This window comes from Hemitrygon akajei, chromosome 8, assembly GCF_048418815.1.
Source record: "Hemitrygon akajei chromosome 8, sHemAka1.3, whole genome shotgun sequence".
NCBI lineage: Eukaryota > Metazoa > Chordata > Chondrichthyes > Myliobatiformes > Dasyatidae > Hemitrygon > Hemitrygon akajei.
In genome coordinates, this window is record NC_133131.1 from 9,114,129 (window position 1) to 9,130,525 (window position 16,397).

The 16,397-nt window shown below is 44.9% G+C and overlaps 1 protein-coding gene across 2 annotated transcripts in view; it reads right to left on the minus strand.

The window, feature by feature from the left end:
* Positions 1-16,397, minus strand: part of dph1 (diphthamide biosynthesis 1) — an 804,031-nt gene that overhangs the window by 377,119 nt on the left and 410,515 nt on the right. The window lies entirely within an intron of this gene.

Genomic DNA, 16,397 nt, shown 5'->3' on the forward strand with positions numbered 1-16,397 from the left:
CAATCTGCTGGGGGAGCTCCAGACTGAGCAGTGCCCACGGGGGCGGTGGGGGTGGGGGAAGGAATTGCTGACACTTCAGGACCATACTGCATGACCTGCTGTGTTCCTCCAGCAGATTGCTTATTTACTGGCAGGGAGCATCATGGCAAAGATCCGATCTTCAGCAGTTTTATTTGTTGAGTTTATTGCCATATACACCAGGGTGCAATGAAATTCCTTGTTTCTGTGAGTAAGCAGTAGAGGTAGGAATAATAAATACAGCGATAAGCACAAGAACAACTGAATAGTGCAAGAGAGGGCCGCATGGTAGCATAATGCTTTACAAAGCCAGCGGTTGGGATTCAGTTCCTGTCACAGGGAGTTTGTACTTTCTCCCTGTGAATGCCCAGGACTCCTCTAGATGGTCCGGTTTTCTCCCACATTCCAAAGATGTACGGATTAGAAACAGTTAGTGAGTTGTGGGCACGTTAAGCATGGTGACACTTGCGAGCTGTCCCTTTCTCTTCTCTTCACCTGCCCGTCACCTTCATCCGGTGCCCCTCCTCCTTCCATGATCCACTGTCCATTCCCATCAGATCCCTCCTTCTTAAGCATACTACCTGCCAGCTTCTGACTTCATCCCCCTTCTCCCGCCCACCCGCCAGCTAGTCCTCCTCACCCTCCCCCCCCAACCTCTTATTTCGGCTTTGTCTCCCTTCCTTCCCAGTCCTGATAATGGGCGTCAGCCTGAATCGCCGGCTGTTTATTTCCCTCCACAGATGCTGCCTGACCTGTCGAGACCTTCCCACATCTTGTGCGAGTGTCGCTCAAGAATTCCAGCGCCCGCAGAGTTTGGTGTGTTTATGTACGTGTCTTTGCTTCGTGCTTAATTCATTGTGAGGAATGTCTCTCATTTTGTGTTCCTTCAACCAATGGATATGTGGCTGATGTTTTTTACATCAGAAGTGATTAGTTGGAGTGCTTTCCTGTTCACATCCCATTAGAGTGAATGTGATTAAATCTGCAAAGGTCAGGTCAGACTGCATTTCGTTTCTATAAATTAAACACCGCTGCTTCCTCAGCCCCTTTCCAATACCTTGGGGTCTTGCTTCAGTCGCAAGAAGGCAACGTAGACCTTAAGAAATGGGAGTAGAATTAGGCCATTCCGCCCATCAGACCTGCTCCGCCATTCTATCATGGCTGATTTATTACCCCTCACAACCCCATTCTCCTGCCTTTGATGCCCTTACTTATCAAGAACCTATCAAACTCTGCTTCAAACATATCCAATCACTTGACCTCCACAGCCATCTATGCTAATGAATTCCACAGATTCACTACGTCTGGGTACAGAAATTTCCCCTCATCTCTATTCTAAAGGGACGTCCTTCTATTCTGAGGCTGTGCCCTCTACTCCTAGACCCTTACGTTGTTGGAAACGCCCTCTCCACTCTACCCAGGCCTTTCAATACTTGGTAGGTTTCCATGAAAGCCCGCCCACCCCATTCTTCTAAACTCGGGCGAGTACAGGTCCAGAGCCATCAAACGCTCCTCATAGATTCAAAGTGCAGTTATTATCACAGAATGTATAATTCATACAACCTTGAGATTTGTTTGCTTGCAGGCAGCCGTAAAGCAAGAAACGTTAAAGAACCCAATTATAACTTAGAACATAGAAATCTACAGCACATTGCATACCCTTCAGTCCACAATGTTGTGCTCACCATGTAACCTGCTCTAGAAACTGCGTAGAATTTCCCTAGCGCATAGCCCTCTATTATTCTAAGCTCCATGTACCTATCTAAGAGTCTCTTAAAAGACCTTATTGTAAACGCTTCTACCACTGTCGCTGGCATTCCACACACCCACCACGCTCTGTGTGAAAAACTTAACTCTGACATCTCTTTTGTACTACTTCCAAGCACCTTAAAACTATGCCCCTTTATGTTGGCCATTTCAGTCCTGGGGAAAAAGCCTCTGACTATCCACACGATCAATGCCTCTCACCATCTTATACACCTCTATCAGGTCACCTCTCATTGTCCGTCGCTCCACAGAGAAAAGTCCAATTAAAAAATAAAGACCCAATGTGTACAGAGAAAGAAGAAAAAAAGATTATCTTCTTCTTAATCCTAATACCCCTACCGGGGTATAGCTGCCGATAGTAACTTGCCAGAGTCCTCTGTCCTGGGCCAGTGGTTCAAGTTGTCCCCAGATGCAGCCCATCTTTCTGTGTCTCCTTCCTCTCCCAGGGATGAGGTTTTTGGAGCTTCTGTAGCCCTGGGTTTTTAACAGGACCAAGTTTCTAGCCCTCCTTCTTTCGAAGCTGGGCTTGGGTCTGTCCATGGAGAAGTTATAAATTATCCTGGAGCAGTTTAATAGGTTGGCACACCCATGGCCTGTACTGTGTTGTACTGTTCTACGTTCTTAACTCAGCATGTCGAGCACAGTTCCTCCAGCAGGTTGTTTGTTGCACCAGATTCCTGCATCGACAGCCACTCATGTCTACAGGTTTACAGAAATGTTCTAAAGTGGTGGAGGTTCTGGGCCTGCCGTCTGCCTTGTGGCCAAACCTTTGGGATTGTTACAGGGACCTCTTCAAAGCACAGTGGATGGGATGAGAAGCAGGAGGGTACTTTACTATCTAGACATGAAACTGAGAGACCAGTCCTCTTCTGATGCCCACACAAAGGCAAGGCAAGGCAAAGTGTGGGGCGGCACCACAGTGTAGCAGTCAGCATAAAACTTTGACAACACCAGTAACCTGGGTTCAATTCCTGCCACTGTCTGCAAGAAGATTGTATGTTCTCCCTGTGACCACATGTGCTCTGGTTTGTCCACACTACAAAGATGTATGAGTCAATAGGCTAATTACATGGGGGTGTAACTGGGTCATGCAGACTGGGCTGGCACGGCCTGTTCTATTTACTTATTCATTGAAATACAGTGCGAATAGACCCTTCCAGCCCTTTGAGCCCCACCGGCCAGCAACTCCCAATTTAACCCTGCAACAATTTACAATGACCAATTAACCTACCAACTGGTACATCTTTGGACTGTGGAAGGAAACCAGAGCATTCGGAGGAAACCCACATGGGGAGAACGTACTAACTCCTTTCAGACAGCAGTGGGAATTGAACCCGGGTCACTGGTATTGTAAAGCGCTGTGCTAACCACTACCCTACTGTGCTGCCAGATGGAGATAGATGGGTAGGCAGGTAGATGATAGATAGAAATAAATATCGAAAGCCTGATTTTCTTTCCACCTGGATTCGTGCTGGGTTCCTGGATTGATCCTGCCTGAGGCAGGCTAATTCACCATGGTATACAAGAAGGAAGAAGAGGGATTGAATCAGTCTCATAGCAGTCCGTTCCATCAAGACCTTGGATTTTTATTAAGACTCTGCCATCAGGTCGCAGAAAACCAGGCAAGCAATTGATCAACCTGTGGTTATGGAAGGCAACTTGGCACGACAGCAATGAAGAAAGTTAGACCTGCTCTGGCACTGTGGGTTTAACATTACAGAATACACAGGCCTGTAGTGTTCCTTGGACCTCTCGTAGGGGACTTAATGGATTGGCTGATCAATACAGTGGAACGTCAAGGGCCCCATTAACTCCTCATTACTGCATTAGTAAACCAACAAAATACTGCCAGGGCTCAAATCAATACTGAGCCCAGCACAGATGGAAGCTGAGTTCAAACCTGTAAAAAAAATGAGCAGGAAGAGAAAGAAAATCGGCATTGAAATTACTCCTCACAGAAGGAAGGTGCATTCTCATGTGAGGCATGGTTAGAAGATGATGTCTCAAAGGCTTAACTCCAATTCACTGTCAACTGCTCAAGCTCTCAGGTCTTCTTCCGCTGCTCTCTTAAGTTTAACCAATCTCCCTCAAAAGATAATTGGTAGATCAGCTTGTTTCTAAACTGTGGAACTCAATACCAAAAACTATAAGGGATGCCGTCTCAGTCGACACTCTAAACGCCAGCTCAAGACCTATTCATTTGACCTTGCTTTTAACTAACATCTTTTTGTCGTTTATTTTCACATTTGAACCTTAACCCATTGTAAAGCACTTTGAACGACATTGTTTTATTCAGTGATACAGCGCGGAATAACCCCTCTCAGCCCTTCAAGCTGAGCCACCCGAGCAACCCTACAAGCCCAATTAACCCTAACCTAATCACTGGGTAATTTTTACAATGACCAAATAACCTACCTGGTATGACTTTGGACTGTGGGAGGAATCTGGAGCACTGGGGAAAACCCAGGAGAGAACGTACAGACACTCCGCACAGACGGTACCAGAATCGAACTCCAAGCTCTGGAACACCCCAAGCTGGAGTACCGCTGTGCTAACTGTTATGCTACCGTGGTGCCCAAAAAGTGTATGAAAAGTGCTTTATAAATAAATTACTATTATTATTAACTTGCTCACCCAGGCATATGAGAGAGAGGGCCTCACAGTTACATCTGCAAATCAGAATACAACTTGTCCAACTACAACTGCAGAAAACGTACACCTGTCTTGGAGGCTGGCTCCCAATGAAAGAAGGCATTCACCATCACCTTCGTGGTGTTGGCGCAGCATTAACGCTTTACAGCGCCAGCGATTGCAGTTCAATTCCCGCCACTGAAAGGAGTTTGTACATTCTCCCCATGACTGTGGTGGGCTTCCTCTGGGTGCAGCAGTTTCCTCCCACATTCTAAAGATGTACGGGTTGGAGTTGGTAAGTGTGGGCATGCTACATCGGCGTGGAAGTGTGGTGACATTGCGGGCTGCCTCCAGCACATTCTCCGACTGTGTTGATGCAAACGAAGCACTTCACTTTATGTACCAATGCACAAGTGACACAGAAACACGAGATTCTGCAGATGCTGGAAATCCAGAGCAAAGCACACAAAATGCTGGAGGAACTTTGCAGGTTAGGCAGCACTGACGGAAATGAATAAATAGTCGATGTTTCGGGCCGAGACCCTTCATCAGGACTGACAAATAAAGCTAACCTTCATCTTTAGATCTCAAACTCAGTACAGAACTTATGAGACTGCTATGATTCCTGCCCTGCCTCTCTGAGACAAGACTGCCGACAGCATGCACCTTATGTAACTCGAAAGATAACGCCAAGATACAGCCTCGGCAAGATTTACCAAATTTACTGAATGAACAGGCAAGCCTACAGCGGTGTCCTCTCCTATAACAGCCTCACACTGATGTCCTAATTACACAGCACTGGCTCCACTGGGCAGGTCAGGTCATTTGTATGTCTGGTACCACTCTTGAAATAAAGAACCATCTTGGTGGACAGTGGAAAAGATGAGAGAATGTGTTCAAAGCTTCCTTGTGTTTGTCTTATGAGGATAGGCTGAGCAAGCTAGGCCTTTTCTCTGTGCAGTGAGAGGTGACTTAATAGAAGTGTACAAGACGATAAGAGTGGACAGCCAGAGTATTTTTCCCAGGGTTGAAATGGCTAATACGAGAGGACATAATTTTCAGGAGAAAGTACAGACTTCTTAAGTGACAGCAGTGGGAATCGAATCCCAATCTTTTAGCTGGCATTGTAGAGGATTATGCTAACTGCTACGCTGCCATGCTACCCCATTATGCTGCTGTGCCACCTTTGTTCTGCTGTCGGCCTTATGTAGAAGATTCGAATGCCACTGTTTTGGAGAACGGCCAGTGAATTCTCCCTCAAGTATCCTTGTGCAATATTTACTCTCTTCATCTCTTCAACAGCATTTCCCAACAGGGCCTGCTGGTGGTGTAGTGGTATCAGCACTGGACTTCAGGGCAGATGGTCCTGAGTTCAAACCCAGCTGGATGCCAACCTGGGCAGAAGCAGTATCCGTGTGGAAGAAAGGTCTGGCAATCTACTTCCACATCTTGCCATGCAAACCTGATGGTCCCTGAGGTCATGAAGAGTCGGACTTGACTAAATGACTGAACAATAACAATTAAAGTACATTTATGTCATCATAAACAACCCTGAGATTCACTTTCTTGTGGGCATACTCAATTAATCTATAGAATAATAACCATAACAGAATCAATGAAAAACCGTACCATCTAGGATGTTCGATTAGAGTGTAAAAGACAACAAACTGTGCAAATACAAAAATAAAGAAGTAATAATAATAAATAAATCAGCAATAAATATTAAGAACATGAGATAAAGAGTCCTGAAAAGTGAGTCCACTGGTTGTGGGAACAGTTCAATAATGAGGCAAGTGAAGCTGAGTAAGTTATCCCCTTCGGTTCAAGAGCCTGATGGTTGAGGGGTAATAACTGTTCCTGAACCTGGTAGTGTGAGTCCTGAGGCTCTTGTACCTTCTTCCTGAAGGCAGCAGCAGGAAAAGGGCATGTCCTGGGTGGTGAGAGCCCCTGATGATGGATGCCGCTTTCCTGCTAGTGTTTCGGATAGAAGGTTGGGAGGGCTATACTTGTGATGGACAGAGCCGTATCCACTACTTTTTGTAGGATTTCCCGTTCAAGGGCACTGGGGTTTCCATGCCAGGCTGTGATGCAGCAACTTCTAACAACCTCTTTCCGTGTTAATTTTACTTCAGAAGTTCCTTCATTGTCAATGATTCAAAATTCTGGAACCTTCCTTCTGAACAATCCTGCTTGTGCCCCTCAGTGCCCTACAGTTCACTGTGCAGGACCTGTCCCGGTTGGAAGTGCAACACCTCACACATCTGCCAGTTTTCAAGCTGGTCCAGATCCCACTGCAAGTCATTATAGTTTTCCTCACTGTCTACTACATCCCCAATCTTGATGTCATCCACAAATCTGCTGATCATCTAGATTGTTGATACAGATGACAAACAACAAAGGACCAGCACCGAACCCTGTGGCACTCCACAAGTGATAAGCCTTCAGTCAGAGAGGCAGAACCACTCTCTGGCTTCTCCCACAAAGCCAGTGCCTAATCCAATTTACTACCTCATCTTGAATGCTGAGCGACTGAACCTTCTTGACCAACCTCCCATGAGGGATCTTGTCAAATGCCTTTTTGACATAAGGTCCATGTAGTGCCATTCCAAAGGCATATGACAGCTACTGGTAGTTCAAAAGGCAAGAGATTCCACTAAAAACATCACTTATAGCATCTTTTCTGAAGCAAACTGTGGCGAACTATCACTGCAGACAGTGAGGAGGTAGACGGAGGTGAGGCTGGCTTGGAGGACGAGCCATGCTGGGGCATTAGCGAGGCGCAGTGTGTTTGAGCCGGGGTCGCAGGTGGAGTTGGTTTTGCTGTCGGAGATTGCATGAACAATTTGGAAAAGAGTTGATGCAGAAGGGTTCCGATGACCATCCATTTAAAGCCATAAGACATAAGAGCAGAATTAGGCCATCTGGCCCATTGAGTCTGCGCCACCATTCAATCATTGCTGATCCGTTTTTTAAAATCTCCTCCTCAACCCCAGTTCCCGGCCTTCTTCCCGTAACCTTTGATGCCATGTCCAATCAAGAACCTGTCAATCTCTACCTTAAATACACCCAGCGACCTGGCCTCCACAGCTGCATTATGCAACAAATTCCCCACCCTTTGGCTAAAGAAATTTCTCTGCATCTCTGCTTTGAAAGGGGACCCCTCCATCCCGAGGCTGTGCCCTCTTGTCCTTGACTCTCCCACCAAGGGAAACATCCTTTCCACATCTACTCTGTCTAGGCCTTTCAACATTCGAAGGGTTTCAATGAGATACGCCTTATCCTTCTGAATTCCAGTGAGTACAGTCCCAGAGCTATCAAACATTCCTTGTATGATAACCCTTTCATTCCTGGAATCATCCTTGTGAACCTCCTCTTTACCCTTGCTTCTACGGTTTGCATGATTTTTAACCCGGGTGTGAGGTTGGGTCGCTTCAAGCGCTGAGCCAATTGGGAGAGATCGAGAATGGTTTCGGGCTGGGCAGCCCAAGTGTACCGTGGCGCCGTGGTCTGGTTCCCAGAGCGAGGCACTACCTGGTGCCTGGAGAATTCAAACGCCGGCACAGATAGCCTGGAAGCCCGAAATTCAGGAACAGGGGCGATGGTCAGATTGATTTTGCTCCCTCTCCCGCGAATGCTCATTCTTTCTTCGCAGTACCAGGGCTCTGAACGGATCTGGCTGCTGTGTGTTTCTGCCCTGCTGGTGTGATGAATCTGGAACTGAGGCTCGGTCCTACTCCAACTGCTGCGGGAGCAGATCTGCGGTCTCAGTCTAGTTCAGAATGCTCTGGCTCTGGCTTGCTTCTATGGTTTGCATGATTTCTAGTTTTTTTTCTCTCTTTCTCTGTGCAGTGGTTTTCGTTTTTTTTAAACTGGGTTATTCAGGTTCCTTGCTTTGGGGCTGCCTGTAAATGGGCAAATCTCAAAGGTGTATAATTTATATATTCTTTGATAATAAATGTGCTTTGTTTCTTTGAATTCACTGCCTTGCCTTCATCAACTTTCCTGATAACTTCATCGCAAAGTCTGTAAGATTGGTTAGACACGACCTACCATGCACAAAGCCATGTTGAATATTCCTAATTAGTCGATGTTAATCCAAATTCTTGTATATCCAGTCCCTCAGAATACCTTTGAATAATTTTCCCACTATAATTTCCTGGTTTATTTTTAAAGCCTTTCTTAAATTGCAGAATAACACTGGCTATCCTTGAATCCTCTGATACTTCACCTGCCACTAAGGATAATTTAATTATCTCTGCTAGGATCCCGGCAATTTCTGCAATTGCCTCCTGCAGGGTCTGAAGGAACACCTCGTCAGGCCCTGGGGAATTACTTTACTTTGACTTTTTGACTGACTTTCACAGGATTAGTTAGGAATGGACAAAAATCGCAGTCACATCACACGTGAAGCATTGTGTTCAGTTCTGGTCACCCTGCTGGATGAAGGATGTTGTTTAACTGGAAAGAGTGCAGTGAAGATTTACAAGGATGTTGCCAGGACTTGAAGTTCTAAATTACAGGGAGAGGTTAGACAGTTTAGCACATCATCCCTTGGAGTGCAGCTGACTGAGAGAGGATCCCGTGGAGGTGTATAAAATCATTAGGGACATAACTAGGGTGAATGTACCCAATCTCTTTCCCAAGGTTGGGGAATCAAGAACTAGAGGACATAGGTTTAAGGTGAAAGGGGAGAGATGTAATAGGAACTTGAGGGGCAACGCCAGTCAGACAGGTACATAGTATAGAATGCTATGGGTCAAATGCTAGTAAATAGGACTAGCTTGGATGGGCATAAACCAGATGGGCAGAGGGGCCTGTTTCTGTGCTGTGTGACTCTGGCACTCTTCAGAAAGAAGATTTTTAAGTTTATTTTTTTATTTAGGGACACAGCACGGTAACAGGCCCGCCTGACCCAATGAGCCTGTGCTGCCCAATTACACCCACGTGGCCAATTAACCTACTAATCCGTACATCTTTGGAACGTGGGAATCATTAATTAGATTGCAGAGTCGTTTATCACATCCCCATTTTGGGATCTTGCTCTGCAAAAAATCACCTTCTGCATTTCCTCCATTATGAGTAACCACGATTTAAAACCATCGGCTGCAGACACCGCGGCTATGGTGAGATGTAATTTCTCCCTCTGCCCAGCTGTGGTACGCGTGTATCTGTAATTCCGCCATGGTACAACCCAATCTTTGCCCACGTTCCCTACGACAGTGTGACATTTTCAGTCTAGCCTTGTAGTCTCTCCGGGAGAGAACTGTAAAAATTAGTGTCAGGTTTGAGAGCAGCGCCTGCACTGTGGACCCAGCCCCCACTGGGAAATACTCTTTAGCTGCTGCAATGCATTTCACTTAGGATACTTAGGAGCTATCAGAAGACAGGAATCCAAAATCCCCTTTGGCCTGTGCTGAATGCGAAGCAAAGATGGCAGAGGTCAGTGTAAGGTGCTTTAATGCTCCCCGCTACCCAACGTACTTGTAAAAGAAAAAAGTCCCGATTGGTGGGAGAGAAATGAAGTTCAAAACTACAGACGTGCGGGGTCAGTAACCTTCACACTGAAGCAGCTGCTTCTCTCTGCCTGCCTGCCATCTGCATTTAATGAAACTTCATAAGGAGCTGTCTGCACAAGAGGGCTGAGTGGTGAAGGACAGCGCAGACAAAGCCAGCACCTCCCGATGCACGCTTCCTCCCTTCTCCCTCCACCTGCAGTCATATGACCCATTAAAACAGAATCCTTCAGAGATAAAGGAAGCCAGTGAAGCATATTGCAACTGTATGAAAGAAAATATTCCTCTCTAAGGTCTCACTTTTATTTTTATTTAGAGATACAGCCCTGTAACAGATCCTAGCTCAACGAGCCCATTCTGCCGATTCCACCCATGTGATCAATTAGCTCACTAACCCATACGTGAGAGGAAACCAGCGCACCCAGAAGAAGCCCATGGGGTCACAGGCAGAACGTACAAACTTTGTACAGGCTGTGGCAGGAATGATCGGTGATAGTGCAGAGATACAGCAAGGTAACAGGTCCTTCTGGCCAAATGAACCCAAGCTGCCCAGTTACACCTTTGTGACCAATTAATCTCCTAACTTTTACATCCTTGGATTGTGGGAGGAAACCAGAGCACCCGGAGAAAACCCACAGAGAGTACAAGCAAACTCTTTTAAGGCAGCGAGCGGTGGGAATTGAACCCGGGTTGCTGGCACTGTAAGCGTTATATTAACTGTGCAAGCATTTCAACCGAGGTTTCACCAGTCTTTTTCCATCCCAAATATCCATACTTTTAAGTACAATTATCAGTTCTTTTTAAGTATGTACTACTGGTTCACGGGGAGAACATACAAGCTCCTTACAAACAGCGGTGGGAATTGAACCTCGATCACTAAATACTGGCGCTGTAAAGCTTTACACTAACTGCTACGTTATTGCACCGTGTCACAAAGACAGATTGGACAAACCAGATCTGCATTCCTGGTATGGGGGGTGGTTTGGTTGAGGTATTGAGAATTTTGCAAGGACCTGACAGGAAAGGAGTAGACGAACAATAAGCTTCAAGTCAAAGCTAGACATTCATATGTTTGGAGCAAAAAGGCAAACTCAGGAGAGTCAGGCAGCATCTGTGGAGGGAAATGAACCACTGACTTTGAAGGGGCCAGATGAAGGCTCCTGACCCCAAATATCAACTATTTCCCTCCGCGAGTACGCCTGACTGACTGAGTTCCTCCAACAGCTTGTCTTTAGCTCCAGATTCCATCATTTGCAGACTCTTGTGCTTTCATTCAGAAGTTAGTGAACTCTTGTTCACACTATGAACGATTTTCCCAATAAATAGATTCTATTCTCACCTAATAACTTTACATCTGTGATCAACAATATTTTCCTACACAAGGTTGTAAAACGATATGACTCAAGGTGTTCAGATTTAGTCCAGATGTCATTTCACTGGATTGTCTCTGCAAATTCATGTATTTCCATCCAAACTCTAACCATTAACATCTCTGTGTGTGTGTGTGTATATCTGTGCATACATGCAATTTTGTGTGCGTCAATGCATGCACTCGCTGTATCTGTGCATGTCTGTGTGTGTGTGTGTGTGTGTGTGTGAGTGTGTGTGTGTGTGTGTGTGTGAGTGCATGGTGTGTGTGCGTATGTGTGTATGTGTGGGTGTGGGTGTGAGTATGTGTGCGTGCATGCGAGAGTGAGTGTGTGTGTGAGTGTGAATGCAAACGACTGGTCTTAATTTAGAGATCGCAAAGGATCACAAGAAGTAGCTCTTGTACCTTGTAGATGTTCTGCTTTGCATTTATTTAAAACCAGATTTTCTTAAAACGAGATTTTCTTTTCCACTTCCTCTACACAAACCTAGTTGGAAATCATTACTGCGCCCACAGATATTCAAAATTTGATATAAAAAATATTTGTTCCTTATTAAAAAAACATTTCCAGTGAGTGCGTTTTCACGCTTCTCTCTCAGCAGGGTGCCACATTACCAATGCAACCTGCCCACCTCAATATGGCATCTGAGGAATTCAGTAATTGCCTGGAAGTGGTGCCCACATCGGCTGGGGGAGTATTAAGGCAGAAACAATGGTGCCTAATGTGGAGAGCTAGTCAAATGCTATTGTAGTACTGCTTTATCTACCTCATATTGACAGCCCTCGAGGGAAGAGTGTTCTGTGGACTCATAACTCTTCAGACGGTGGTTGGGATGGGGAGGGATGCGAGCTGGGTTGGAATTCTGAACCTTAAGGGCAATCAACCGCAGGCATGGTAGTCAATGGTAAAAGATAATTGGATAACATCTAATGGGAAAAGAGAAGGATTTTCTTGAATCAAAATCAGAATTAGATTCATTATCACTGACATATGTCATGAAACGTGTTGTTTTCTGGCAGCAGTACAGTGCAATACATAAATATTCTATAAATTACAATAAGAAATATTACATATATATATAGTATACACAGTACCTGCAAGTCTGTGACGCGCGCGCGCGCACACACCACACACACACACACTCACACACACACACACACACACACACACACACACACACACACACACACACACACACACACACACACACACACATCCCCCACCCCCCACCCCCCCCAGGCTTCCTAAGACTTTTGTACAGTACTGTAATTTTACGTATTACACTGTGCTGCAACCACACACACAAAAAAAAAACAAATTTCATGACATGTGAGTGATGATAAACCTGATTCTGATACGGGTCTCTATTGTGGACTGAGAGTGGGAAGGTGGCAGGGAGAGGGGAATTATGGTTGGGAAAAGGGGAAGGGAGAGGGGGGAGTTGGAAACACGAGAGAGACATTCTGTAATGATCAATAAACCAATTACTTGGAATCAAATGACCTTGCCTGGTGTCTCAGGGCTGGGTGTGTCTGCACCCATGCCAACCCCGCCCTTGGCATTCCTACTCTGCCATCTCTTCCACACCCCTCCTGCATCTTTACCCTCACCTTTCCTAACATCCTTTGTTCCAGCCAGATTTACAAACTCGCTCTCCACTCCACAATGTCAAATACAAAACTGTCCAAAAGTCTTAGGCACCCTAGCTATATATATTTGCCTGAGACTTTTGCACAGTACTACACACACTCATATATATACTGTATATAGACATATATGTATATACATGTGTGTATATAATCAGTTTCTAAGTATTGCAAAATGAGAGCAAATACAGTGAGGTAGTGTTCACGGAGCATTCAAAACTTTGATCATGGAGGGGAAGGAGCTGTTCTTCAAGCTCCTGCACCTTCTCTTTGATGGTAGTAATGAGAAGAGAACATGTTCTGGGTGATGGGAGTTGTAAACGATGGATGCCACCTTTTTGAGGTATCGCACTTAGAAGATGTCCTTGGTGGGGAGGCTAGTGCCCATGATGGAGCTGACTGAGCTTACAGCTTTCTACAGCTATTCCTGATCCTGTCCCTCCTTGTCAGATGGTGATGCAACCAGTTGGAATGCTCTCAATGCCACAATTGTAGAAACCTGCTGGAATCTTTGGTGACGTACCAAATTTCCTCAAACTCCAAGTGAAATATAACTGCTGGCATACTTTCTTTGTAATTGATGTAAGGCTCAGTAAAGACAGTGGGAGCAGATTCAATAATATTGAGCTATGGGATTGAAATTAAATTGGATACCATTGTTGAAGGACTAGCAGAGATACGATGGGCTGAAAAGACTTCTCAAAGCAGCAGCCACATGACATCAAGAGACAGACACTAACCAAAATGCAAAATACAGCCTTGCAAGAAATGACAAACCGCGTTTAGCCTCCAGGTTAAAACAACTGAGCAATAAAAAAATAATCTCAAAAAAAAGGACTTGCTTTGTCACTGGCGATTGATGAATAATTAAGAGAAAGAAAGCCTGACTACGGATCAGCTAAATGTTCATTCCACTTTCACCCACAGCACTCAGCTGCAGGACTGACCTGTCTCGCATGTAAAGGACAAAAATATTTTGACTATCAAACAGACTGTCACTTCACAGAGATTTGCAGAAATTACCAGCTACATCAAACTGCATCAGTAATTTCCCTCTCAGGCATCAAAGTCGTGGGCAAATAATGAACTGCTGACGTGCAGCGTCTGAAGAATGAAAAGCCTTGTTTACTGGATTATCTTTAAGCCTGTTTTTATTTTATCCTTCTCCATCCCATTGGGAGTACATAACAACCCACCATGCAAACTGATCTACCAGACACCGGGATTGAGCTGAATTAAAGGTTAATCTCTGGGTCCCTGACACACATGCACAAATCCAGGTCACAGAGCAAAAATCACAAGGCAGTAAGAAATCGGGCACTGAAATTTTACATTTCAGACGTGCAGATTAAAGTAAGGGATTCTTTAAAGTTCAAAGTGAATAGCAACTCCATTACAGCTTGGGCATTCTGGAGTTCAGAGTTCAATTCCGGCACCATCTGTATGGAGTTTGTACATTCTCCCTGTGAACTGCGTGGGCTTCCTTTGTGGGCTCCGGTTTCCTCCCACATTAGCAGGTTAACTGGTCATTGTAAGTTGTCCTGTGATTAGGGCAGTGTTAAATAGGTGGGTTGCTGGGTGCTGCAGCTCGTTGGGCCTGAAGAGACTGTTCTGTGCTGTATCCCCAAATAAATAGATAGACGGATAAATGAATGAATCTACAAGATTATGAGAAGCATAGGTAGGGTGAATAGTCAGTACCTGTTTCCCAGGGCACCAATAGCAAACACCAGAGGGCACAGGTACAAAATTAAAAGAGGAAAGTTTAGGGGAGACATCAAGGGTAAGTTTTTTACACAAAGGGTTGTGAGTGTCTGGAATGATTTACCAGGGATGGTGGTGGAGGCTAAAACATTAGGGGTATTTAAGAGCCTCTTGGACAGGCACATGGATGAAAGAAAAATGGAGGGTTATGGGGTAGTGTGGGTTCAGTACTTTTTTTAAAGGATTATATGGGTCAGCACAACATGGAGGGCTGAAGGGTCTGTACTGTGCCGTAGTGCTCTATGGTTCTAATGAATGATCAAAATACAGAGATTCATTTTTTTGCAACCTTTCACAGTAGACCAAAGAAATACAATAGAACCAATAAAAAACTACACAGACACTAGCAAATAACTGATGTGCAAAGGAAGACCAATTGTGCAATAAAAAAAAATAAACAAGTAAATAAATACAGAGAACGTGAAAGTGACTCCATAGGCTGGGTTCAGTGTTGAATGGAGTGAAGTTATCCATGCTGATGGCTGCAGAGTAATAACTATTCCTGAACCTGGTGGTGTGGGACCTCAGGCTCCTGGACTACCTTCCTGATCACTGCAGCAAGAAGTGAGCATGGCCTGGATGGGGTCAATAATGATGGATGCTGCTTCCTTGTAGATGCGCTCAATGCTGGGGAGGGCTTTTTCTGTGATGGACTGGGGGGTATCCACTATTTTTTTGTAGGCTTTTCAGTTCATGGCATTCCATTCCATATGGCTGTCAGAAAAGAATCATTCAATCTCATAATTAAACAATTTATTATTCAAACAGGAGAGGTGGTTAGGAGTCAACCATATTGAAAGGTTTTGCAGTAACGTAGTGACTACAACAGGTGGGATATCAGCGAATTGGTGGTAAGGAAGGCAAATGCAATGTTAGCATCCATTTCAATAGGACTGGAATATAAACACAAGAGTGTAATGCTGAGGCTTTATTAGGCATTGGTCAGATCGTGCTTGGAGTATGCACTCCTTATAGAAGAAAGGATCTGCTGGAATTGGAGAGGGTCCAGAGGAGATTCACAAGAACAATCTTGGCAATGAAAGAGTTAATGTATGAGGAGTGTTTGATGGCTCTGGGCCTGTATTCACTGGAGTTTAGAAGAATGAGAGGGGATCTCATTGAAACCTATCGAATATTGAAAGGTCTAGATAGAGTAGATATGGAGAGGATGTTTCCTGTAGGACCAGAGGGCACAGACTCAGAATAGAGGGATGTCCATTTAGAAAAGAGATGAGGAGCAATTTCTTTAGCCAGAAGCTGATAAATCTGTGGAATTCATTGCCATAGACACCGTGGAGACCAAGTCATTGAGTATATTTAAAACATAGATTGTTTGATTCTTGATTAGTCGAGGTATCACAAGTTATGAGGTGAAAGCTCTGCATTAAGCATTATTATCACCGCACAACTAATCAATGAGCTCCAAGACCTGGGCCTCAATATCTCCCTGTGCAATTGGATCCTTCATTTCCTCACTTGCAGACCCCAGTCAGTTTGGATTGGCAACAACATCTCTTCCACAATCTCCATCAGCAGAGTTGCACCAGAAGGCTGTGTGCTTAGCCCCCTGCTCCACTCACTTTATACTTTTGACTGTGTGGTTAAGGGCAGCTCCAAAACCACACTTTGTTTGTTGGCGACACCACTGATGTTGGTCGAATCAAAAGTGGTGACGAATCAGCATTTTG